Raw genomic sequence first — 27860 nt, forward strand, 5'->3', positions numbered from 1 at the left:
TTTTTTTTTAACCTTAACCCTTTGGACTCCAGCCATTTTTAACCTTTCATAATAAGCTCTCTGCAATGGGTCCATGGGTAAACCTTTACAGTACGAACACCAGCTGGTGGTTGAGTATAAAACCAGTCCTAGAAAGCAGAGACACTGAGCATATGAGTTAGTTGGTAATCCGAAGTGTTAAAAGCTAGTGCTTATCAGAGTATTTTAGAGCTAAAACATCAATTTTTAATTGAGCATTTAAGATTGCGCACTACATAATTTCTGAAGGAGTCAATCCATTCTTCTGGATTAGCTATAGTTTCATATATGCTTAAAAAAACATGTTTTGAAAAGTGGATAATGGAATTAAATCCATTATCTCTAGAGTGTTAAATCAAGATGTCCAAGAAAAGTGGTATGAAATACTAATATTCTTTCAAGTTCAAAAGTCACTCTAGATAGATACAGATCTTTCCATACCCTGTAACCACTCTACCCCCAGATAAGAAAACTCTCATATATGGTCTGCTTCAATATAAGCAGATCAAAGAGAGTCCTCAATTGATAATGCTCACCTGAATGCAATTAACACTAATCAATATAAATAAAAGGCAAACAATTGACCAGCTCAGAAATTATCTAGAAATTCATCTTCTGATCAGAGCTCTGCGTGCAACATTCAATTTCCAATACAGGTACTCCCCAACTTGTGACCTATGTCCATCTGCACATATGACTGCAATTTTTTTTTAAATAAAGAAAAAATATAAAACTTGTGTAATGACAGTGAAAATCTGACCTATGATGGTCACCATGTTGGCTGGTGTCCAAACTCTCATGAGAGCTGGCCAGATTGGCCACCACATTGAGATATTTCACCACATTTTAACTCCTTGTCTCCTATTTTTTTCTAATTTTGTTGCTCAATATTCTGATGGTCAGACAGATTTTAGAGTTGGTAGGGTGTTCAGGGTCTGCAACAACAAAGAGACGAGAAGGATTTGGAGATAGAGAATGGAAGGAAATCGACCATTTTAACTCTTCAGTGTCGCAGGTAGGAAAATTCCCCGACGTGCGTCCATTCCGAGATATGACTGGTCATCCAGAATGGAATATGGATGTATTTCCGGGAATACCTTGTAGTTGCTTTCATAATGGGATCAGATCTTGGAAGCTGAGTGCTGCAAATAAGCATTTAATTTATACTTTCTGTTTGCTGGTGCATTTTATGTAGCTGTGAGGCTTCACCAAGCAAGAATTTCAGTACATCTGTAAATTATGCTTATTTATAAAAAATGTATTCTTATATTGCATTCCCAAAGCAGGAATAAATGCCATCATTACATGTTGAAATGTTATTCCAGACCAGCCATGTAAAACTCAGAAATATTTTATCACGCTGCAATAACAGGGCAAATGATACAAAAGTCTGTCTAATCTGGAACATCTGCATTATTATGTTGGAATTTCTGTATCTGTAACAGCTACATACAGAACACAGGAATAGAGATCAAATAAGAGACCACCTGGCCCCTCAAGTCTGCCTTGCTGTTTAATATGAGTGGCTGATCTTCCACAGGCTCCATCTCCTCTTCCATGCCACTACTTTGTAGCCCTTAATTCCAAAGCTAAAACCCTTTCAGCAGAAGGCACCTCATTAAGAAGGAAGGAAAATGATAAAGCCAGAATCTGAAGATTTCAAAATTCCTAAAGGCTTGTAAGGTTTAAAGGGGCTGCAGAGAGCAGGAAGATAGGAACAACAGAATGATGCATAAGAACATATAAAATAGTAGCAGGAGGAAGCCATCAAGCCAGTTCTATCATTTAGTAAGATTATTGCTGATCTGATCGTGGACTCAGCTCCACTTACCTACCTGTTGTTCATAATCCTTAGTTCCCCAACTATTCAAAGCCGTATCTCCATAGACATGACCTGTCTTGGGAAGTTGGCTTGCGTGTTCATACTGAGCACAAAATCTGGCTTCCTGACGCAAAGGAGGCGGGATATTTATCACATCAATGTCAGTGTCAACTACGACGTAAATCATATGTGCCTGGAAGTGTCGCTGCTGGGCACTCAAAATGAATTTGTATTTCCTACACTTTCATCGCAGGATGAAGATATCATCGCAACATCGTCAGCCCTTCCAGTTTCAATGCAGAAAAATGGGTATACCATTTTAGATTGGTCACAGACCTTTACGCTCCACCACTAGCAGAAGCCCTCTTGGCAGATTGAAGATGGATGAGTTTGGACACTCCAATCTGCCTTCGATTTTTTTTTTACACACAGAGCTTGAAGATGGAGAAAATCCGGTTTTCAAGCTGTGTTGGCACAACCACTACACTGGCCATACTCCTATCAGCCTACTGTAGGGGGAAACCACTGTACCTGCAGGTAGGCAACTTGGGAGGCTGCCCCGACTGCTGGCTGTCAATCACCGGCCCATATAAAGACTTGAGCCAGCCCCTTCAGGGACAATCAGACACGTGGAGCCAGCCAAGATACTAAGAGTGGTGTACAAAGTTTGCTAATTAAAGCTTGTTGTATAGTCTGTGGACTTTGTGTCAGAATCATTCGCACAGCAGCATTCACAATTTAATTATCTTAAAATTAAAAGGACCATAGAGAAGTTCCTCACCTTCGACAGGCTGGTTATCGACCCCCAACATCCGCACGCTCCGGCATACTTTGAGATCTGGAAGCATGTGATCGAGGTGATCATCCACATGCGAGCTGAGGTCATCAACACTAACCAAGCTGGGCCTGTGCACTTTCCAGGCCATCTGAGACTGCACAGATTTTGATCCAGTGATGGTCATCCTGGAAGGCATGTATTGGCTTCTGACGAATGTGCTCTATGCCCAGTACATGGTCAGCATCAGGGATCAGCAGCCAGGTGAGACGGCAGATGCTTACAAGTATGCCTGTGCATGATTGAAGCTGGGGTGACTGCTGGGGAAGTGGAGCAACTTATCCGAGATGCCTGCGCACAAGGGTTGCAGTTGAGGGTGACTCAATAGAGACTGTGGAGGAGAATAATCCCTCCCTTACCAGGATCATGGAGGTGGTCCACTCCCTAGAAGCTGCAGCTCACCATGTAGAGGCCTTCGATGTTCACCTCCCCCAACCTTCGGCCTGGCCAACGCCAATGACAGCAGTCACTGAGGAGCTCCATGTGGAAGAGTCGATCGCCGCCGCCGATGCAGTCGGTTGCTGTAAGGACTGTGGGTCGTTCCTGCGAGGAACACATTTTGCTCTCGATGTGGCAGAAAGGCCACTTACTTAAAGTGTGCCTGTCCAAACTCACCAGGAGCACTGTGGTCCTCTGCGACCAACCGGGAGCCCCTTCCAACTCTCTGGATGCCCCCACCTGCAGATGCCAGGCAGCACCATTATGCTGCTTGCACTAATAATGTTACTTCTGGCCTGACCGTCACCCTATGCTCACCACAGATCCCACATCTTTCATCATCCAACTTCTGCCTGCACCAATGGCGGCACTTCCGAGGTCACTTCCAGTCAAGTCACCCGACTGCGCCAATGTCATGTGTGTCTCTTGGCTGCTGCCATCGTGGCCCAGCCAACCCCTAACCACCCTAACTCGCCCCACTTGCTGACCGGACGACATGGTCAACATGCGCGCATACAAAACCATGTACTCACTACACCCCACACTCCTAAAGGCAGCCACTGACCTCTATTCACCACAAACATCAGGGAGCAGCAACTTCGACCCCGAAGCAGTCCTTGCACCAACCATGCTAACGAAGGTCATTCCCCATGGGTTCAGGCACTCTATGATGGACATCGCTGTCAATGGGAATGTAATAAAATGCCTGTTTGATAGCGGTAGTACTGAGAGTTTTGTGCATCCGAATGTGGTCCATATGCTAAAATTAAAAGTATACCCAGCAAACTTTGCTATAAATTTTGCGGCCAAGTACCACTCCATCACTGCACTAGGGTGATTCTTAGTGAACTTGACAGTGGTAGGGGGCACATACCAAGGGTTCAGACTTCTGGTAATGCCCAAGCTCTGTGCCCCGGTTATTCTGGGTCTGCACTTACAGTGTCACCTCCGCAGCCTCACCCTTACCTTCGGTGGCCCACTCCCCCCAATCACCAGCCACAGCACAAAGCCCAGCAACCACCCCCAGTCCACCTGTGGGCTCTCCATCCTATGGATGCCTCCTCCATCTCTCTTCAACTACCTGACAGCAGAATCTAAGCCCCTTGCAGCCAAGAGCAGGTGCTGCTGTGGAGCCGACAGGATCGTTATCAAAGTAGAGATGAGACAGCTTCTGGCAGAAGGGGTTATAGAGCCCAGCCCCAGCCCCTGAAGAGGCCAGATCCTTGTCATAAAAGGGGACAGCAAACCCAGGATGGTCATCGACTATAGCCAGACCATCAACCGGTACACCCAACTGGATGCCTACCCACTGCCCTGCATCACCGACATGGTCAACGAGATAGCCCAGAACAGGGTTTTCTCCTCAATTGACCTGGTTGATCTACCATCAGCTCCTTATCCATCCCCGGGATAAATCTTGTACCACCTTTGAGGCAGATGAACACCTCTACCAGTTCCATCAGATCCTGTTTGGGGTCACAAATGGGGTGCCATGTTTCAGCAGGAGATGGACCAAATGGTAGACTGGCACAATCTAAGAGCGACCATTTCATATCTGGACAAGGTTACTATCTGCGGCCATGACCAGCAGGAACACCTGCCAAACTGGAGAGATTTCTCTGGACAGCTGAGGCACTGAACCTCACCTAAATCAGGGAGGTGTGTGTTCAGCACCACCCACCTTGCCATCTTGGGGTGCATCGTGGAACATGGTGTCATCCATCCCAACTCCGAATGCATGTACCTCCTAATGGAATTTCCCCTCCCCCACACATTTAAGGCCCTCTGCAGGTGTTTAGGGCTCTTCTCTTACTACTCCCAGTGGGTCATGTCACTGCTGAGGCACAAGCAGTCTTATCCCGCATCAGATAGGACATTGCCAATGTCTCGATGCATGCCGTGGATGAAAACATCCCATTCCAGGTGCAGTCTGATACTTCTGATGTTGCCATCTCTGCCACCCTCAATCAAGGTGGCAGACCCATGGCCTTTTTCTCCAGGATCCTCAATGGTTCAGACCTCAGACACTCTGCCAATGAAAAGGAGGCCCAGGCGATCGTGGATGCAGTCTGCCAATGGTGCCACTACCAGGCAGGCAGAAGGTTCACTCTACTCACTGACCAATGCACAGTGACATTCATGTTCAGCGCCACCCACAGAGGTAAGATCAAGAATGACAAAATCTTGTGCTGGAGAGTCGAGCTGGCCATATTCAGCTACAACATCCAATATAAGCCGGAGAAGGTCAATGACTTCCCCAATGCCCTGTCCTGGACCTGCACCAATGTGCAATCCAAACAGCTTCAGGCGCTGCACAATCATCTTTACCACCTGGGGGTCACATGCCTGTACCACTTCATTAAGTCCCGGACCTCCCCTTCACTGTCCAAGAAGTCGGGACCATAACTGAGACCTGCAGGTGCAGATCTTCACCATGTTTGGATACCTGGCAATTATCCACAGCAACCAGGGGCCCATATAAAGACTCAAGCCACTTCCTTTGGGGGATAGTCAGATGAGGAGCCAACAAAGATACTAAGACTGGTGTACAAAGTTTAAGCTAATTGAAGCCTGCTGTACAATCTGTGGACTTTGCTTCAGAATCATTTGCACAGTAGCACTCACACAAGCCTTGTATTTAACGAAGCTGTTTCTCCTGTTTTATAAAGCAGAGAATTCTGCAGGTTTACTATTCTCTTAGGGAAGCCGTTCCTTCTCATCTCTGCCTTCAAGATACTTTTATGGATTTTAATTGAATGAATATCACCTTCAAGGCCTTAGACAAAATGAGGACAAATTACAGCAATTCACACAGATAGACAGATGGTTCAAAATAAATGATGGTGGTCTTGTTCTCATCAATGAGGTGATTCAAATGAAGCAAATCATGTCAGGATGATCAGCAGGTACCAAAACCACCCTAACCACATCCAGATGGTCAAATCTGCAGATTCCTGGCAACTTGTTTTTTCAAAAGAGGTCAACCACAAAACATAAAGACAGTGAACCCCCCCCCCCCCCCACCCCCTCGTTATGGTAGTTCAGGCAATGGAAAATCGTCCTTGTGGAATATTAAAATCACTAACAAATACAGGAGTTGCAAAATAAAAAAATCACTCTCATATAATTTTGGTGAGAAAAAAATAGCTGAAATAGCACAAGATACAAAAGAAACCAATGTTGTCATTTTTGTTCAGAAGTTCAATGGTTACAATAAAGATGTTTTTCTGGGCTTGCATTCCTTCCATAATGTGAGGGTGTCACCAGTAGGATAAATCCAGGGTGTCTATGGGGAGAAGTTTATTTACAATATGCTTTTTTTTCTCAATACAGTACTATAATAGCTAGACTTGAACTCAAAACACTGTTATCAATGCCTCCTGCCAAATTTAAAACTTGCTAGTTTATTTATTTTTCATTTTTTTAATATATACATGGAATCATAGACAAAAGCAAAATACTCGCATGGTTGAACCTGGTTGGAATGCTCTTATTTCAGGAATATTCGTACGTTGTGCACATGGAAAAGATGGAATGTCGCGAGCCCTTTCCACAGGGCTGCTCGTTGACATCCAAGCTGTAGCGGCGCCACCCATGGCTCCTTGCTCAAGTTGACTCATTTCTTGTGGCTGCGGTACCCCTTGACCTGCCGGTGGGCTCCTTGGGCACTTCAGGCTGAGTGATAGATCTTGCAGAAGCCTGAGCTAGTCAAAAATTAGTATAAAATCCATTATACATGATGGAATAAAAACCCCAACCCTCTCTCCCTAAACAAAACTTCAAGAAAAGAAAAAAGAAGTTGAAATAAGGAAAAGCATTGAAAAAGAAGACAAGAAAAATAAGAATAACCTGGTTGCCAGAGGACACCCCTCACCATATGGTTCTGACTGTCTGTATCTTTTAATACTTCCAAGGAGGTTAACAAGATTCGAACCAGAGGGAAAAAATCTATAAATTAATTCCTTCAATTTGTAAATACAGACGCCAAATTTTCAAAAATACGTTGTATTTATTTCTCAGTTTATAAATAATCTTCTCAAGAGGAGCACACTTCTGTGTTCCATCGTTCCATACCCAGGTGTGTGGCCGATTTCTATGTTACTGCTATGCATCTTCTTCCCCTTGTAAGGTAAAACATCATGAGATGGGAATGTGTAAGGAGTTACCCTGTACAGGGCTGTAACAAGAAGGGGAGGTGTCCTTGTACTCCTGTTAGGTAAAACATCATGAGATGGGAATGTGTAAGGAGTTACCCTGTGCAGGGCTGTAACAAGATATGAATGCATCCTTGTACTTACAAGATAAGAGAGACATTGATGGATTGAGAGGCAGGAAGCTAGCAGGGAAAGGATAGCAACAGTTTTAGTCATTGGACAAGTAATGATATGATGATGTTCTAAGCACGTATCCAAGGGTATAAAAAATCACCATTTTGCTGATAACGGCAGAATGCATTCTCCGACTAACATCGTTAGTTGCAAGTGTTACAATCCGGTAATAAAGAACAAAGAACCCTGATTTCGACTCAGTCTGGTGTTTGTCTCACTCATTCATGAACAAAGCAGACCTAACACCCTACTGTCAATGAAATCTTTTAAGATTCTTTTTGGCACATAGATCATTTAAAATTTGGTCTTAACCCTTCAATATTACCTAATAAAAAATAAGATTGGTTTTTGTGGGAATTTAATTCCTGTAACTTGTTTTAAAAAAGAAAATTGCCCAGTTTAACCAAAAAAATCTCACTTTGGGACAAGACCAAGTAGAATGTAAAAAAGTGCCTATCTCCTCCTGACAACATCTAAAACCCTGGTCTGATAAATCTGATTTCAATCTATTTAACTTCTGTGGTGTAAAAAATTATATTGAACTAATCCATATCTTACATTTATAGCATTTGTCAGGCTACCTTGGCACAGATCTGACCAATTTTGTTCATCAATGTTAATATTTAAATCCATCCCCCATCACTTTCTGGACCTATGTATTCCCTATTTGGAAGCACCCTTCTGCAATAAAGTGTACATAGCTGAGATAAATTTCTTTATACAGGTACACAATATTTTATCCAAAACCTTTGGGGGACAGTGTGTCCTGAATTTCAGATTTTTACAGATTTTGGAAAGCCAAATTTAAACTCACCCAAATTGTGCTGCTCTATCCACCACTACCCCCATCCAGTCACTCTGCCATCTCCCTCCCCAGCCCACCTGACTCGCGCTGCCATCTCCCCCTTCCCCTCGCCCGCCCAACTCATGCTGCTGGTCTCCCCCCCACCCTTACCCGCCCAACTCGCTATGCCAGTCTCTTGCCTGCCTGACTCGTGCTGCCAAGCTCCCGCCCACCTGACTCGCACTGCCGGTCTCCCCCCCTTGCCCGCCCGACTCGCACTGCTGGTCTCCCATCCGACTTGCACTGCCAGTCTTCCCAGCTGACTCACACTGCCGGTCTCCCGCCCGCCCAACTCGCGCTGCTGGTCTCTCCCCCTCGCCCACCTGACTTGCGCTGCCATCTCTCTCCCCACTTGCCGGATTTTGGAGCTTTCCGGATTTTAGATGTCTGGATAAAGGATTGTGTACCTGTATATCTATTATGTATCAACATCTCCACATCACCACATTTGGGTAATTACATTTGGAATTAATTTATCTCTTAAATAAGCCCTTAATTGACAATAACAAAAAAGTGTTTTCTTTTGTATCCCATATTTATTTTTTAATCATTCAAAAGGCATTACATTTCTTCCTTCATAGCATTCTTTGATATATCTGATTCCTTTCCAAGACCAACTGTTTAAAAATTGATTATCGATTGAAAATGAAATGTCGATTCAGTGTCAAAGTCATTTTTAGGCAGAAGAATCCTCCTCATTCCAATTTTGTTGCTTTATCTCATTCCAAATATTAATCAAATGTTTGCAAATTTATGATAGGGATTTGTGATCATGGCAAACATGACCCAATCATCAATTAATTTAAACAATAATCGAAAAGCAATACCAGTGTTCTGAAGTGTGAATGCTTCTTTTTGTCACCCCGTAGAAGCCATCCCATCGATCTGCACCCAGATCCTATCTCTCCATACCCATCCCATTCATGTTCATATCCAATATTCTCTTAAATGTTGAAAAATAACCCACATCCACCACCTGCACTGGCAGCTCATTCCACATTCTCACCACCCTAGAGTGAAGAAATTCTCCACATATGCTAATTGAGAACTTCCAGCACTTGGCTTTATTTAATGAAAGAATTACCTGGATGAACAGTTGTAGGACCATGAGAAGGTTTCATTAATGGATAAATCAGAAGCCAGATGTAATGTTACTCCCTCATCTACACTAAATTATTGCTTCTTAGACAAAACTAGAAAAATACCAATTTGATGTGTTAAGAGGAAGAGACCATAATGTAGAATTTTCAAAGTTGGGGGGAATTAATTCTTATTAATTTCTCTGGGCATATTTAAGAGCATTTCCTGCACTATCCCAAGAATTCCACTTAATTCCTGAAATCCTGCAACTTCCACACATGATTTACACAGACTTCAGGAAATCATTAACATCAGAGTAACCTACAGTCAGGCTTTAAATTTTAGTGAAACAACATGTCTGTCACAGACTCCTAGATATATGGATAGGAATGTCTCTTTTGCACTTCCACAATTGCAAAGTAGCCATCACAATATTAAAATGGCCTGACCCATCATATCGCACTTTGTCACATTTTACGCAGAACTTGGAAAATTGTGTGCGCTAATGGTTGTCATACTGACCCAGTAACCACAGTGAATGCTTATTTGAAATTCACTCACGTCAAGGAAGGGAAATTGAACCTAATCAATCTTGTAATTTATGGACAGAGATCGGATATTGTAGCCAGACATTTTGTAATTAAAAGCCTGCTGATTCATCAATGCCTTTCCGGGTGTGAAATTTGCCACTTTTCTTTATTTTGCATTTTATATTTCCCCAGCTCAAGACAACAATATATACAAGAATTATTTTTTTTCAATATGAAATAGAAAAATAATCAAGCCTTTTTCTGCCACTAGAATGATGCCTGAACCTAAGTGGTTTAGATTAGTTTAGTTGAATTTAGTTTATTTTCACATGAACCGTAATAGAGTGAAAACCTTGGCTTTGGACACTATCCAAGCATCACAAAAAATGTGGTGTCCCTTCAGTGTATTTTAGATTTTGAATTTCATAAAAAATGTGGCAATAGCAAAGTCATAAAATTAATAATTACAATGTTAATCTTGATTTTATAACAAACAGGCCAATCAGATTCATTCACAGCAGCTCCCCATGCTATTCCAAGTGAATGAATGCAGTGAGATCACGTATCAAGTATATTCACCAGAGATTTTCCTCATTTTATTGAGAAATTCCCCTTTGACCTCTTGAACATTACAGGGAAACTTTGATAATCCGCTATCCAACTATTGTGTTATCTCAACCATCTGGCTCATCAGGTGATGTTTGACACTGTCCTTTTCAACTGACTAGGCCCTGGTTTCTGCATTTCCTTTCAACTCAACTGCACCCTGGTGTCCACAAAACCTTTCAACCCATCAGGTTCTGTTCCCATGCTCCCTTTGAAAACCATAGTTCTTACACTCTTTTTAAGCTTAATTGTTTTACTGTAAATTTATTACAATGCACTACAACATTGAAACAAGTGAATTGAAAGTGAGTGCAAGTATTAATGGTGCTAACATCCAGTGATCTGGAAAATATGCAATGCTAGTATCACCAATCCCCCCAGCATGCCAGACTATTGGAGTTTTATTGTAGTCCTACTTGACTGTAATAGACTCTTCTATCGTATGCATTAATAAATATGCCAACACATAATTAGTCTGATCACAGTAGTCTCTGGAACACATAGTGAACAGAAGAGCGTAGAGAATTTTGTACAGAACTACACTAATTTTATTTGTTTGTGTTGTTATCATAATTCCACCCCTTCTACTTCCCAGAAAACATAGATAACCAGGAAAATTAAATTACATCAGATATGTCTGTCAAAGAATTTGTTGAGAAACCTACCTTTCATGAGGACATGAGATTTTATTGCCTGGGATTCCTGCTCACTTCCACACACTCCGCTCTTTTGTAAGCAATAGAACTACAATGTATAATCCAGCAACAGTTCCAATATGAAGCATCACTGATGATACTCATCAAGTTCTTTCCATAGAATTTTTTTTCCTCCAGATTCCAGCATCTCAATAAGAGAGTTAGACTAGGAACTGTTATGACTGACTCTGAGTCCCTTGAGACTGAAGCTGGTGATGTAAAATGTCTTTATTCATTCCAAGCAGATCTTCTGGAGAATCTATTTCTCTGCTTCCAACACCCTACAGTTTAGTAACTATTTTTAAAAACAAAGATGACTAAAAATTATTAACTCCAATTTTAATGGCTATAATTACCTGTTGAACTTTAACATTTTGAGTGTAGATATCTAACTTCTGCAGAACTCATGTTTGTTCCTCTTCCTGCATTGTCTCTTCATTAGTTGCTCCTCTCCTTCTCTTTCTCTCCTTCACACACTTTCTCTCTTTCTCATTTCAGGGATGGTCACTCTGTAAAAAGTATTGTATAAACTTATCTTTGTGCATGAGGAGAGGAGAAGAAATATTTACCATGGAATCCCGACGAGGAAAAAAATAATTTTAGGTTTTTTACTGCTTCTTTTATTTTGATCTATTTTAACAAATGAATTCAGATGGCAAAACAAAATCATAGTTTCTCTTCATCTGACTAGGTTTGTGTGCTTAAGAGATCTTCTTGTACAAATTGTCCCTAGAGTGCATTAAAGGATCAATATTCAGACTATGCATACACTTGTCAGCATTTTGTTGAAACCAATGAACTGTGCACTGTCAACTTTTATGAATTTTTTAGTTCTTCACTCAGTGTTCCAAATTACTTTAGCCAAAATGTTCTTTATCCCCCAATGTGCATTATCAACTTCAGAAATAAGTTTAGATCAGCATTTTTTAAAAATCTTCATTAAAATTTAAATTACCCAGCACCTTCTTCCAAGAATGAAGCAGAATGGGTAACTTATGCTCCTAGTTTTCTTGTAATAGGCTAAACGAAGCAACATACGAGCCGCATCTCAAATGTCAAGAGACTTAAAGGTTTGAGTTCCACCACTTTGCTCGTCAACCAGATTCCCAGATTATGGATGTTGGAATTGTAATCTAAAATAGGATTCAAAACTGAAGGTGCAGTTAAATTCTTACATTCTTACCAAAAATGCATTCTCTTCCATTGCTGTGTTCCTGCTTAAACTGTCCCTTCCAATGGTAAATGCCTCATTTACATGCTTTATCCCTCTCTCTTACTATGCACTTCTTTATTTTCTCCTTCTTCCCCCATATTTCATTTTTCTGAATTTTTATTGTCTCCTCAACCAAAATACATTAAAAAATATTTTGTGCATTATCAAGCCATGGCAATTCTTTGCCATTGTCTTGCACCATTTTACATTTAAAAATTCACCCTAAACAATATGGCAAATACAATGCATCAAGATTAATCATAACAATGTTTTGACTGGTTTTCTGGCATTTTAATACAGCAGGCATATCGCATCCATACATCCATCACTGGTACTTCTGATCAGTACTTTTCCAATCTCCACCTAATTTCTCAATCTCCTGGACATTCTCTACTCTCTCCCAATCCCCCACCCCTACTTCTCATTGTGTGGGATTTCCCCATCTGATAGCTCTCCTCCTTGGTATTATCCTCTCACCTTCTATTTTATCCCGTTAGGATTCCCCCAACCTCTATATAACCCATTTTTTTGTAGTTTTCTTCCCGATGATATTCTCCCCCTCAATATCTGCAGTCACTTGATGTTACTGCCTTGCCTTATTTACCTTCAATTTAGCCAATGGTCACTTCAGCTTAAAAAAAAGTCAGTTATATTTTACTACACTTATTTTAGCTATTTCTCACAATTCCCCACAACTTCTTTAAGCAAACTAGTCTCGAAGAAGATCAGTTAGTTTAAAGTAGTGAGGAGACAGGTATGTTTATGTCTATTCTATATTAATAGTTATCATGGAGCAAATTGATTATGCACTTATTTTATATAAATTTTATTAAAACGTTCTTAAGATCCTAAGGTACACGCTTCTCATTTGTATCAAAAATGACCAATAATGTTGGCTTTCTATATAAAATATAGAAAGTATATAATATAATAGTATAAAATATAATAGGAAGTACATACTTGACCTAATGTTTTAGTATTCAGTAAAATATTTGTTTTGTCATCATTAGGCTGACGTATGCTGTGCATAACTTGGATTTATTTTCACTTTTGTGAAAGATTTCCTATTAAGTGCTGTTCATAGACTTAATGAATTGTCTCTCTTCTTCCATTCCCACAGATGAACTCTGGCATAAGCAAATTACACGTAATTATTTTTCCTATTTTCATGTAAAACAGTGAGAGGTAATTCAGTTCAACCTGAACCTGTCAAACAAGGGCAAATAGCATTGTGTAAAAGGAGAAACTTAGTAGGTCTACGTACGTAAATTAGCATTCCTAGTTAGTGTTTCCTTTCCAAATAATTGCATGAGATTTACCATGTTCCGTGTATAGAACTAACATCTTAAAATAAGGAAAAATCCAAGCACTGGTAGGAATGGAATTTAATTTTATTAATGATGCTCTCCTGCTGCATTTAATTTTAGTCTTCCTTTCCTCAGCTTCCCAGTTGAGAGACGGTCAGGTGAAGGAATGTCTTCTTTGGCTTGGCTTCGCGGACGAAGATTTATGGAGGGGTAAATGTCCACGTCAGCTTCAGGCTCGTTTGTGGCTGACAAGTCCAATGCGGGACAGGCAGACATGGTTGCAGCAGTTGCAGGGGAAAATTGGTTGTTTGGGGTTGGGTGTTGGGTTTTTCCTCCTTAGTCTTTTGTCAGTGAGGTGGGCTCTGCAGTCTTCTTCAAAGGAGGTTGCTGCCCGCCGAACTGTGAGGCGCCAAGATGCACGGTTTGAGGCGATATCAGCCCACTGGCGGTGGTGAATGTGGCAGGCACCAAGAGATTTCTTTAGGCAGTCCTTGTACCTCTTCTTTGGTGCACCTCTGACACGATGGCCAGTGGAGAGCTCGCCATATAACACGATTTTTTGGAGGTGATGTTCCTCCATTCTGGAGACGTGACCTACCCAGCGCAGTTGGATCTTCAACAGCGTGGATTCGATGCTGTCAGCCTCTGCCATCTCGAGTACTTCGATGTTAGGGATGAAGTTGCTCCAATGAATGTTGAGGATGGAGCGGAGACAACGTTGGTGGAAGCGTTCTAGGAGCCATAGGTGATGCCGGTAGAGGACCCATGATTCGGAGCCGAACAGGAGTGCGGGTATGACAATGGCTCTGTATATGCTTATCTTTGTGCGGTTTTTCAGTTGGTTGTTTTTCCAGACTCTTTTGTGTAGTCTTCCAAAGGCGCTATTTGCCTTGGCGAGTCTGTTGTCTATCTACCTTGGACCTAATTCCCTCACATGGTCCCCATAGCTCTTACTTGTAGCATTTACTGACTAAAACCAGTAAGTAGAAATTAAATAGGAAAAAAAAATTAGAAATAGACCAATGACAATTATTTTTTTAATCCTCTTACTTTTATTGCTGTCCGGACAGAAATAACCTCATTGTTGAAGGAGCTGTAGATAGATGATCCCAAGCAAAGGGGAAAAATGTTTTAACATTAAGCATTGAAACAGCGGCTGCAATGATTGGTTTTCAATAACCACAACTACTTTCATTATTGGTCTTTACCCTTACCCATCTCTTCCATCTCAAAATTGAACACTTTGGATTTTCCTATCTCCCTCATCCTGCTGGTGCTTCAAACACGTTTGAACCTTTTAGAAAAATTAAATACATTTATATGGTACTTTGTGTGGAATGACTTGAAGCATTTCTTTCTCTACATTATTCTGGGAATGGAGTGGGTACAATTCTTTAGGTGATATTGAGTTAAATTTACTTGCTCAGTGCTTTTCATTAGATTCATTCTGACCCAAACATTTCTACTGTTAAATGATAAGGTGAAGTTGAGTTTTAACCACCATTGTGTCTGAGATATCATATTTTTCACTTCCTATTTTCCCTCGATGTGCTCTAATTCATTTCCATAACTTCACCACCGTCAGTTGTCAATGCAATGAGAATGTACCCCCAACCTCTTCCAATAGTGTAACCAACATAAGTAATATTAATAAATTCTCTGTTTTCAGAGAGAGACCCCCCAAGACCCCTGTGTCCTTGTCTCTGTCCCCATTGGTGCCATCTCTTATCTTCGGTTGAAAGGTGACTCTCAGCTCCCAGCACCCGGTGGGAGAGAAGCAGGTAGGAGCTGGCTCAATGTGGGAGCAATGGCTGTCTTCCTTACCCAAAATCTCCCATGGAACTGGAACCCCACTAGTGCTGGCAGAAAGGTTCCAGCTCATGGGAGATTATGGGTAACAAAGTCAGCCATTAATCCCACATTGAGCCGTCACGTGATCTGATGTGGTGCTCCGTAAACTTTGGGCTTCCACGTTGGGAGTTAGATGGGAGGGGTGACAGATGATACTGCACTGCTGGGGCAGGCCTGACTGGCCTGATGAGCTTACGGAGGCCCTGAATGCCACCAGCGCTTGCCTCCATCACCCCGACAGCCCACTCCTCCTGCACCTCATGTCCAGCCTTCTGCCTCGCTTGTCTTCGAGTGTGAAGTTGATGTCTTGCGAACAAAGTGTTTTGTGGCTTATCATAATAGATTCTGAGGAGATCCAGTGCATTCTGGTAGACAGCTGTCTCCCTAACCACGGAGCAGGGTACTTCTCTGAGGAGAGCCACAAGATGGACCATTTTCACTGCATCTTGCACACATGTATGCTACAAAACACTGGAGTCAGTAGTGAAAAAATTCTCCAGCTTGGGTGGCATCTTGATCTATCTCGAGTCTTCCAGGTTTCAGGGAAGTATCCATGATTGAGAGTCTGTTAATAAAATTGATATGCCATAGACGTGGACCAGACAAGTGTTATACTAATACAGGGCTTTTATTAACACACTCTCAACCACCACTAAATTGGCCAGTGGGAAAGCATCTCCATCTGTTTTATCAGTTGGGTGGAGTATCTCAACAGCCATAGCCAATGGCAAGCAGTCAGTATAATGCACCCACATTCACTACAGACTACTGCTGCTGGTAACACAGCATCCATTGACTGTGAATGAGACAGTAATTCTATTTAAGCTCAACACCAGAGCCCAGGTGAATTTGTTATCTATGGACAATTACAAAACTTTCACCGTAAAAGCAAAATTTATCAAATGAATTGAAAAATGTCAGGCTACACTGGAGAGAACATTCCAATTAAAGGAGGCTGTACTGTGATCTTCAAATACAAAGGGTGGCACCTAAAATCACAGCTATTGAATGTAGAAAAGAGAATACAATCAATATTAGGTCTGAGTGCATGTAAAGAACTCAACCTGGTGAAAAGAGTTTTCATAGTAGTTTCACTGACTGAAGATGAGCACACAACACTCGTGGAAGAGTAGGCAGATGACTTTGAGGGGCTTTGATGTTTATATGGTGAACACAAGGTCTACGTAGATGAGACAGTGGCTCCAGTTGTCCATGCATGCAGGAAAGTTCTGTTTCCACTTAGAGACAAACTTAAACAAGAACTAGAACACAAGGAACAGATACAGAAAATCAAAGAACCTACAGACTGGGTCAGCTCACTGGTCATCGCGCAAAGGAAAAATGGAGCATTGTGTGTATGTCTGGACCCAAGAGATCTCAATAAAACCATCAAGAGAGAGCATTTTAAATTGCCAACATGGGAGGAAATCATGTCCTGAGTTGCCGGAGCCAAGTGATTTAGCAAGCTCGACACGTCATCAGGGATTTGGCAGATGAAGCTCTTTTATTTTTCAAATATTATTAATGAGTTTAAAATGTAAATTTACATTCAAATTTTTAAGGAAAACACATAACAAGTCATCTCATGTACATACAAGTATAAAAAAAACTTGATGGAACTACATTAAACAGTTCCTGATCCATCTGAGAAACAAGCTATTGAATTAATCTATGATAACCATGTTAAATCCATAGTTAATCCAAATAAAAATTGATAAAAAGAGTAAAAACCTGAAAACTATATCTAATCTAACCCCTCCCTCTAATCAAGGTTAACTTTATATAAAAAAAGGGAACTTATGGATCAGATAGCAACCTCCAGACAACAGACAGAGAATCTCCAGAACATTCAAAATTCTTAACTCTTACAATCATGAGAATATTCTATGAATGGGCCCCACATCTTTACAAATTGAAACTTTCTATCTTTAATGTTCTATCTAATTTTATTCAAGCTGAAATAGAACATTACATCATGAAACCACTCTGTATGAATAGGTGGAGAGTCATCTTTCCATTTCAATAAAATTGCTCATCTAAAACTTTCTCCTGAGTTGCAGACGGAAGTATATCCGGTTCACGAGTAAAAGAAACAAACAAAGCAATTAATTAATGGACAAGGTTCTATATTGAAATTAAAAATCATTGATAAAGTATGAAAAATAGAATCTCTCTAAATTTGGGCACTCCCAAAATATATGTATCAGTGTAGCTTCAAAGATTTTACACTTCTCACAAAGTGGATCAATATCTGCAAAAAAATTAGATAACTTAAGTTTGGACATAAGTTCCCATGTACCACCTTCAACTGTAATAACCAGTGCCTTGCACAAAATGAAGAACCATTATCCAGGCTGAGAGTAGAGTACCAATCTTCATCTGAAAATGCTATGTTCAAATCTCGTTCCAAATTGTTCTTAATCCCAGCCATTGATGCTATTGGCAGATGAAGCTTAATGAATTAAGTTCCAGTCTATGCATTTTCAATACTCCACAAGGAAGATACCGCTTTCTTCGGCTACCATATGGGATCTTGTCTGCACCAGAAGTCTACCATAAACCTATCCACATGATCTTTGAAAGAATACCTGGAGTTGAGACTATAACTGATGACATCATTGTATGGGAGTCTCTTCAATCTGAGGCGCCTGCAAGTTCACACCAAGACACAAGAGCAACTTGTCCGTGAACTACTCTTTGCAGACGATGCCGCTTTAGTTGCCCATTCAGAGCCAGCTCTCCAGCGCATGACGTCCTGTTTTGCGGAAACTGCCAAAATGTTTGGCCTGGAAGTCAGCCTGAAGAAAACTGAGGTCCTCCATCAGCCAGCTCCCCACCATGACCACCAGCCCCCCCACATCTCCATCGGGCACACTGAACTCAAAACGGACAACCAGTTTACCTACCTCAGCTGCACCATTTCATCTGATGCAAGGATTAACAAAGAGACAGACAACAGACTCGCCAAAGCAAATAGCGCCTTTGGAAGACGACACAAAAGAGTCTGGAAAAACAACCACCTGAAAAACACACAAAGATCAGCGTGTACAGAGCCGTTGTATACCCACGTTCCTGTTCAGCTCCGAATCATGGGTCCTCTACCGGCATCACCTACAGCACCTCGAACGCTTCCATCAGCGCTGTCTCCACTCCATCCTCAACATTCATTGGAATGACTTCATCACCAACATCGAAGTACTCGAGCTGGCAGACTCCACAAGCATCGAATCCATGCTGCTGAAGACCCAACTGCGCTGGGTGGGTCACGTCTCCAGAATGGAGGACCATCGCCTTCCCAAGATCGTGTTCTATGGTGAGCTCTCCACTGGCCACTGAGACAGAGGTGCACCAAAGAAGAGGTACAAGAACTGCCTAAAGAAATCTCTTGGTGCCTGCCACATCGACCACCGCCAGTGGGCTGATATCACCTCAAACCGTGCATCTTGGCACCTCACAGTTCGGCGGGCAGCAAACTCCTTTGAAGAAGACCGCAGAGCCCACCTCACTGACAAAAGACAAAGGAGGAAAAACCCAACACCCAACCCCAACCAACCAATTTTCCCTTGCAACCGCTGCAACTGTGCCTGCCTGTTCAGCATCGGACTTATCAGTCACCAACAAGGCTGCAGCAGACGTGGGCATACCCCTCCTTAAATCTTCATCCGCGAAGCCAAGCCAAAGAATGGGAGTCCACCAAGAATGAACAGGATACATGACTTATGCAAGTGCTTGACTTAACTCAAAATGTCAATTTGAAATTAATTAAAGAGAAATGTGAGTTTGGCGTAAAAACACTGACCTTCATTGGAGATGTTATATCTGAACAGGGAGTGAAGCCTGATCCAAGAAAGACATCAGCCACTGAGAATTTTGTGAGGCCCCAAAACAAAGAGGAGGTGAGACATTTCTTTGGGATGGTGACTTACCTGGCTAAGTTAATCTCTCATCTGTTGACTGTGTCAGCACCCCTTATGTCACTCCTTAAGGTATCTCGTCGCACAAGCAAGAAAAGTGCTTCTAGGCACTCAGAAAAGTACTAACAGAAGAGTCTGTACTGAAATTTTATGATCCAGATAGGTACACCAGGATTTCAGCTGATGCATCCAGACATGGCCTTGGAGCAGTACTACAGCGGCAGCGTGAGGATACATGGCAACCTGTGGCTTATGCATCAAGGGCTTTAACAAAGACAGAAGCCAACTATGCCCAGATAGAGAAAGAACTTCTTGCCAGCATTTATGCATGTGAAAGGTTCCATCAATAGATTATGAACAAGCTCTTAAAGTGGAGAAAGACAGTAAACTATTGGTCTCAATTATGTCCAAACTACTGAATGACTGTCCCATGAGACAGCGCATGTTGATAAGGATGCAGAAATACAATGTGAAAATGAGCTAGTCACCAGGAAAATACATGTTTGCAGCTGATCCACTGTCTCAAGCAATTGACAAGAAAGAAAAGAGCGACCAAGAGGTTAATGCAGAGATACAGGGTTATGTCTCCTCATTTCCAGTATCCCGGGATAGAACAGAGAAGATCAGGAAAGCAACAGGGACAGGAGAAACAATGAAAGAGCTCAAAGATACAATACAGAAAGGATGACCAGCAGCTAAGAATAACTGTCCATTGGGTATTTGGGATTATTGGGCATGCAGAGATGAACTGTCAGTTGTGAAAGATATGGTCTTCAAATGAAACAGGTTTGTGATTCCAGTGTTGCTACACGAGGAAATGCTCCAGAAGGTACATAAAGGACATCTTGGTGAGGAAAAAAATGCAAACATAGAGCTCGAAGGGTGATGCACTGGCCAAGAGCTAAGCCATAAGCCAGAGCACTGCTTCATGAGAAATATGCCTTACCTATAGACCAAAGCAACAAGTAGAACTGCTTACACTACACCCTGTACCAGACAGGCTGTACTTCAAATTTGGAGCAGTTTTGTTTATCTATAATGGGAAGAGTCATATTGTAGTAATAGACTATTATTTCATTGACCCAGAGGTAGCAACACTACAGTCAACATCTAGCAAAGCAGTTATCATTCTCATGAAAATTGTGTTTGTGAGGCATGGAGTTCTTTGTAATTAGTATTAGACAATGGTCCACAATTTTTGAGCAATGAATTTGAGTCCTTTGCCAATACTTGGGGGTCTTAACATATAGCTTCAAGCCCACATCACCCAAAGTCAAATGACATAACAGAGAGTTCTGTCAAGGCAGTCAAGAGCCTCATGAAAAAAGTGCATGATGGACGAGAGGATTTCCACAGAAGTCTAATGATTCACAGAAGGGTGTCTCTACAGAATGACCTTTCTCATGCCAAAATGCTGATGAGTCAATGATACATACCAACCTTCCAATGTGTGAAAATCTATTGATACCCAAAGGAGCACACAAGGTCAAACAGGCTAAAGTGGAAGAGAAAGTGAAACAGAAACTGTATCATGATAAGACTATGAAAAGCCAACCAGTGCTGAAGCCTGGAGTTCCAGTGTGCATCCAAGATCACAATTCTGGCACATGGTCCATGCAAGGATATGTGCAAGAGGAAGTAGATCTACATCCCTACCAGGTCCAGACAGAGGGAGGGACACCTCTGAGAAGGAACCGCATGGATCTACAACCACAAGCTCCAACCCATGGTCATGACCCATCACCTGTCAGTAAATAAAAGGGGCTGGCACATGTAGAAAAGGAACATGTTGTTCAGAGTTCACAGAAAGACACAAATGCTAACACAGCAAATGCAAGCAATACACCAATGGAAACAAATACCAGGCCAAAAGGAACAGTTAAACCACCTCAGAGACTGATTGAAAGCTGCTGAGTGGAAAGAGACTGGCCACGGAATGTAGATACGTTCGTTATGTAGGCAGAGTAATGTGTTTGTTTTTTTTCTTTTTTTAAAAAAAAGGATCGATGTGTTATTGTGCGTGTATAATAAAGAACTGCGTTTCCCAGGAAGCAACATGTGTGGTTGACGTGGGAACAAAAGTAGACTTGGACAGAAGTCGAGTGCATTGTTGGTTCAAGCAGCTCGAAAAATAAAGTTGTTTAAGTCTTAAAACCAAGCAAGGTTGTTCTTCTTCAAGGAATAAACATAACATTTGTCATCTCACTTTTCAAGTTCATGTTTATTATTAAGTAATCTGCAATCTACTTAAAGCCTTTATAGTTTGGAATAGCTCAAATGTTGCAGAGCTGCAGAGAAGAATCCTAATGTCTTGAATACAATCAAAGTAAATGGGGTTTAGACAACACTTGTTACAGATTTATTTTTATTTTCATATTTAGTGTCTTCATGTTACTTTTAATTTTTCATCCTTGTTAATCCCTTCTATTCCTTTTTAGTTTCTTATCATTTTTCAGTCCTATATATAAATCTTTATCTACAGGCTCTTTGCAATATTCCTGGAAAAGATTCAAATTTCACTTTGCCACCTCAATGACAGGCTTGGCAATTCAAGGAAACATTAAATAGTACCAAATATCAACAAATATTCAGTTGCCTTTCACTAGGAAAGTCAAGAAATGCCATGATCCTTTTACAGGGTCACAGATAATACCTGCACCCATATCCTTTCCTTGAGGTCCGTCCGCATTCACAGTCCACCCCATTTTACTCTCCTGTCCTCCTATCTATGTCCATTATCTCGTTTTGCCTGTCTTTTCTTCCCTTCTTCCCCAACCCTTCAATTAAAGTGCCCACCTGTTTTTCACACATACCTTGAAGAGGGGTTCAGGCCTAAAAGGTTGATAATGTCAATTTACCTCATATGGATGCTCTGAGATCTGCTGAGTTGCTCCAGCATTTTTGTGCTTTTAGGTAACATTAACCATAGGGAGTTGATTTTGTGCCCCATATTCTGCTCAAAAGAAATGTTTGAATTTATATAGCATATTTTCCTTACCTTTGGATATTCAAAAGTGCTTTAAGGCATGCTTACCACTTTGAAACATAGTGGATTTTGATTTGCGGAAATCATGCAGCCAATGAACCGTCAACAATTTCGCAAAGCTGTGATACAATAATAGACTAATCAGTTTTAGTCATGTCAGATGAACACATCTGTGTTGACAGCAGCATCACAACATTTATTTCTAAATGTTTGATTTCTGGACAGTGAATAAATTATATAATTGTGTCTGGCACAAATTAAAAAAGAATTTCCAACCGTATTTTTTTTATGATTAACAGAACACTAATAAAGGGATTCTTACCAATGTTGTCTGTATGATTTATCAGAAGGCATTGATAAAGTCCCACATAAAAGACTTAGAAAAATTAAGTGTCTTGGAATTAAAGAATCAGTAGCAGCAGGAAAATGTCCTCAAGGCAAAACACAGAAAGTAGGAGTAAATTATTGATTTTCAGAACAGAGGATGGTAAACAACAATGTTCATAAAGGGTCACTGGTCGAGTGACTGCTCATTTTGATATATATTAGACAGGAAAGAGTGTACCAAGAGACATATCCAAATTTGTATGTGACACCAAGCTACAAAGTGTGATAAACAGTGAGGGACAAAATAATTGACTTCAAACAATTGCAGATAGACTGGGCAAACAAGTGGGAGTTGAAATTTAATGCAGTCACATGAGGTGATACAATTTGGCAGAAACCAAGAAGAGAAAGCGTGCTTCTACTCCAAACACTGCTATCCATTTCACTATATCAGCATTTTCTTCTAGCTTTCCCCTTGGTATACTGAGCTGTCTTTCCCTTAAGCTTATCTAAGTCATTCACCTTACATGCATCTTGTGTAGTGAGTTTGACATTCTTCCTATTTTTGGGATAATTAACTTACTCCTGAATTTGTTGACAAGTATGTTTTATTCTAGTCTTTTAGTTTTAGTTTCCCAACTGATGGAACTATGTTCCTTCAATCAAAGTGATCTAACCATTTCAGAATTTTACAGATTACTGTTTGCTCTTTTCTACTTGAAAGAACAGAAACACTATGGACTGAAGGGCCTGTATTGTGCTGTTTAAAACTGATAATGATATAATCACAGTACTTCCAACAATTCCAATAAATCAATATTGTACCCTTTAATCTCTGAGACATTTGTATGATTTTTACACTATATGTAGTCAAAGCAAGATTCAAAGCAAGTTTATCTTTCATCTTTCAAGAAAACAAAACCCAGAGGCTTGTCTTGTTTTTCTTTATTGTCATATTACTTACTGCTTTTCCTGGATAATTTATCCCTTCAATCTCTTTGATTAGTCTTAGGTTTTAATTAACTACATTGGAATGATGGGATGGTGTCTGTCAGTAGGCAAAGGCCAAACGTATGGGACAGTATGTTTATGTGAGCTCAGTAACTCTAATAACATATCACTTTGAGATTTCCTTGCCAACTAGGTAGTGCAACTAAGCCACCATTTCTCTGTGCTGACATCAATAACAGCAACTCATTTGCAGATTTTAGCTTAAAAGGCATATTGTATGCATGACATTTGATGATGCTTGTGGATTGCCTGCTCTGCACAGAGATTTCTTGCTTATGGGAAGGAAAGGTTCTGTGGCCATCATCAAGGTGGCATGGGTGGACAGGGCCACAGTAGTCAACAGGGCTTTAGTCTCCAATGTGAATTCAATGCATCGAGTGGTTTAATGATCTCAGTTGATCAGGAAAAGTGAACAGAATGGTTCTTTCACGTCAATCTGATTTATATATTACACCAAAGAAATTCCCTCACATGTTCACATAATGCCATACTCTGCCTTAAATTGTCACCATCAATAAATGTTTATTTGTGCATCCATTCTACATAAATATTTCTATTACACATAACTATCATCTTGCAGTGAAATAATAGAATCTTAGAACTGTTTAAAATTAGATTTAACATAAGAAATATAAGCAGGAGACAGCCATCTGGTTCATTGAGACTGCTTGAACATTCAATAAGATCATGGCTTATCTGTCTGTGGACTCAGCTTCACATACTGATCGCCATGTCCCTGACTTCCTGTATTCTTTAAAAACTGCCTGAATGAGTCTTAAATTCATTTAATGAGGCAGCCTCTACAGCTTCACTGAGCAGAGGATTCCACAGATCAACTCTCTGTGAGAAGCAGACCCTCTTTATCTCCCCTGAATCTTGAGACTTTGTTCCCTAGATCTAGTGTCACCAGCCAGTGATAACGACCTCCCTGCTTCCATGTTCATTATATGTGGAATTATTTGTAATTTTGGGACAGTAGCTGAAAGAGGAGGAGTGAGGGAGTTGAGGGAGCTGTGAGTGTTGGGAACCAGCTGGAAGTGAGTGCAGTTTAAAAGGTCATGAGAATAATATGGTTGTCAGGAAGGAGCTTAAGAAAGGACTTAGGAGAGCTTGAAGGGGGCATAAGAAGGCCTTGGCATGTGGAACCCCAAGAACAGAAGGATGATGATAAAGGAAGCAACATATGCCCGGAGGCAGAGGAGGTTGGAAGGTCCTAAATGAATATTTTTCTTCAGTATTCACAAGAGAAAAAAAAAACCTTGATCAGGGTGTGGTTGCAATAGAACAGGTTTGTGTGTTTAGCCTTGAGGACAATTTCCTGCTGCTACTGATTCTTTAATTCCAAGACACTTAATTTTTCTAAGTCTTTTATGTGGGACTTTATCAATGCCTTCTGATAAATCATACAGACAACATTGGTAAGAATCCCTTTATTAGTGTTCTGTTAATCATAAAAAAGCATACAGTTGGAAATGCTTTTTAATTTGTGCCAGACACAATTATATAATTTATTCACTGTCCAGAAATCAAACATTTAGAAATAAATGTTGTGATGCTGCTGTCAACACAGATGTGTTCATCTGACATGAATAAAACTGATTAGTCTATTATTGTATCACAGCTTTGCAAAATTGTGATCTTTTTAAAAACATTAAGATTGATGTCCCCGGGGCCAGACGCAATATATCCCAGATTGCTGTAGGAAGTTAGGGTAGAGATAACTGGGACAGTAGCCATGATCTTTGAGTCCTCTTTGGCTACAGGGGAAATGTTGGAAGATTGGAGAATAGCAAAAGTAGTTCCCTTGATTAAAAAAAAAAGTTAATAGAGAGAATTCAGTGAGTCTTACATCAGTGGTGTGCAAACTATTGGAGAGGATTCTTAAGGATAGGATCTATGAGCATTTGGAGAAGTACAGTCTACTCAAGGATAGTCAGCTTGGCTTTGTGAAGGGAAGGTCGTGCCTCACGAACCCTATTGAGTTTTTTGAGAAGGTAACAAAAGCTATTGATGAAGGTAAGTCTGTGGACAAGGTGTACATCGATTTTAGTAAGTTATTTGACAAGGTCCCCCATGAGAGACTCATTCAGAAAACCTTGACGCATGGGATCCATGGAACCTTGGCTGTGTGGATAAAAAAAATGGCTTGCAGGTAGAAAGCAGACTGTACTAGTAGAAGGAAAGTATTCTTCCTGGAGGTCAGTAACTAGTGGAGTACCGCAAGGATCTGCACTAGGACCCCTGCTCTTTGTGATTTTTACAAATTACCTGCGAAAGGATAGGTCAGTAAGTTTGCAGATGATACGATCGATGGAGGAGTTATGGATGGACCTTAAGTTTGTCAAAGGTTACAATAGGATAAAGACAGGTTGCAAAGTTGGGCGGAAAAGTGGCAGATGGAGATTAATCCAAATAAGTGTGAGGTGATGCTTTGTGGAATAACAAACTAGAGGCTGAGTACAGGGTTTATGGTCGGTTATGTAAGAGAGTGGATGAACAGAGGGACCTTGGGGTCCAAATCCATACATCCCTCAAGGTCGCCACACAGGTTGTTAGAATAGTTAAGAATAAGGAGACCTATGGGATGCTGGGCTTCATTAATAGGGGGTTTGAGTTCAAGAGTAGAGAGGTCATGTTGCAACTCTACAAATCTTTGGTGAGATCACACTTAGAGTATTGTTCTCGGTTCTGGTCATCTCATTTCAGGAAGGATGTGGAAGCTATAGAGGGCGTGCAGAGGAGATTTACCAGGCTGTTACCTGAATTGTAAAATAAGTCAAGGTTAGCAGAGCTGGGACTTTTTTCTTGGAGCGTGGACGGATGAGAGGAGACTTAATAGCTGTCTACAAGATGATGTGAGGCATAGGTAGGATGGACAGCCAGCACCTGTTTCGCAGGACAGGAATAGAAAACACCCCCAAAGTGAAGGGAGGGAAGTTTAGTGGGGACATCAGGAGAAAGTTTTTTGATGCAGAGAGTTGTGAGTGCCTGGAATGCCTTGCCAGGGATGATGTTGGAGGCGGAAACATTTGGGGCATTTAAGAGACTCTTAGACAGGCACATGGATGGAAGAAAGACAGAGGGTTACCAGTTTACAGGGTAGGGAGGGTTTAGTCCTTTTTTTCAGAGCATATGGGTTGGCACAACATCAAGGGCTGAAGTGTCTGCTCTATGCTGCAGTGTTCTATGTTTTATGGAATTCAGTGTTATAAAACTCGACAGCAGACACCATTATTTTCTCGTCTGGATGTGTGAAGTGAATAGAAATATTGAGAACAAATAATAGAATCATTCTTATCTTGTAAATTGAATATATTGCCTGTAAATCTGGTGGGATTGCATTGTTTATGTATGCTATATGATTCAGTTTCAGTGAAGAATGAAATATTATGAAGACCTGGGACATAAAATATAACTTTGCTGAATCATCCATGCTTTTCACTTTCCAGTGCAGTGGGAACTCTGCATGCCTGAATGCTACTTTAAGGAATATTGCACAAAATTGTGTGGCTGAACCATCTGAGTGTCAGCTCTGCAACCATATCTTCAGTTGTGAAGGCCCTTCAGCATTACTTAAATTGACTCTGTCTGAGGAGGAACTCTTGCACGGACCATTCCTTGAATCCACCAATCTAGAAGACAAAGAGTCAGACTTCCACATGGTATCTCACAGCAAATACAAGCATAAGAAGGCAAGAGAGAGGTGGGGGGGGTGGGGGGGGGGTGGAACAGCAGTGAGAAATTGGTGTCAAAGAAAGTGCAGGATCAGCCAAAATCTATCCAGAGTCATGGAAATAGTAAAGTGCATGGGTTGTATACAAAGGGAATACTTTTGAGGGCAATAAAGGTTGTCTGAGGAAATGACAGAAATCTCAACTGCAACATGCATTTGCACAAAATTCATCTCGAGTCTATGTGGCATGAAGTTACATGTATTTATAATGATGCCTTCATCCTTCAGGCATATATTATTTTGCACAAATTTTTGATTATTCATGCTCATTAGTCAAATATAAACTGTAGCTGAAAAGTCAGAGATCCTCAAAGTCACGTAA

General features: G+C 41.0%; 1 long non-coding RNA gene across 2 annotated transcripts in view; it reads right to left on the reverse strand.

The window, feature by feature from the left end:
• Positions 1-6517: 6517 nt before the first annotated feature.
• LOC138748781 (uncharacterized) overlaps positions 6518-27860 on the reverse strand; it is a 110626-nt gene continuing 89283 nt past the window's right edge. For both annotated transcript variants that reach the window (XR_011348247.1, XR_011348246.1), the window contains 2 exons: positions 11553-11705; positions 6518-6817 (listed from right to left, as the gene is read on the reverse strand). This is a non-coding gene — a long non-coding RNA (uncharacterized lncRNA). The remainder of the gene's footprint in view (positions 6818-11552; positions 11706-27860) is intronic.

The sequence above is a fragment of the Narcine bancroftii genome, chromosome 1 (genome assembly GCF_036971445.1).
Source record: "Narcine bancroftii isolate sNarBan1 chromosome 1, sNarBan1.hap1, whole genome shotgun sequence".
Classification (NCBI taxonomy): Eukaryota; Metazoa; Chordata; class Chondrichthyes; order Torpediniformes; family Narcinidae; genus Narcine; species Narcine bancroftii.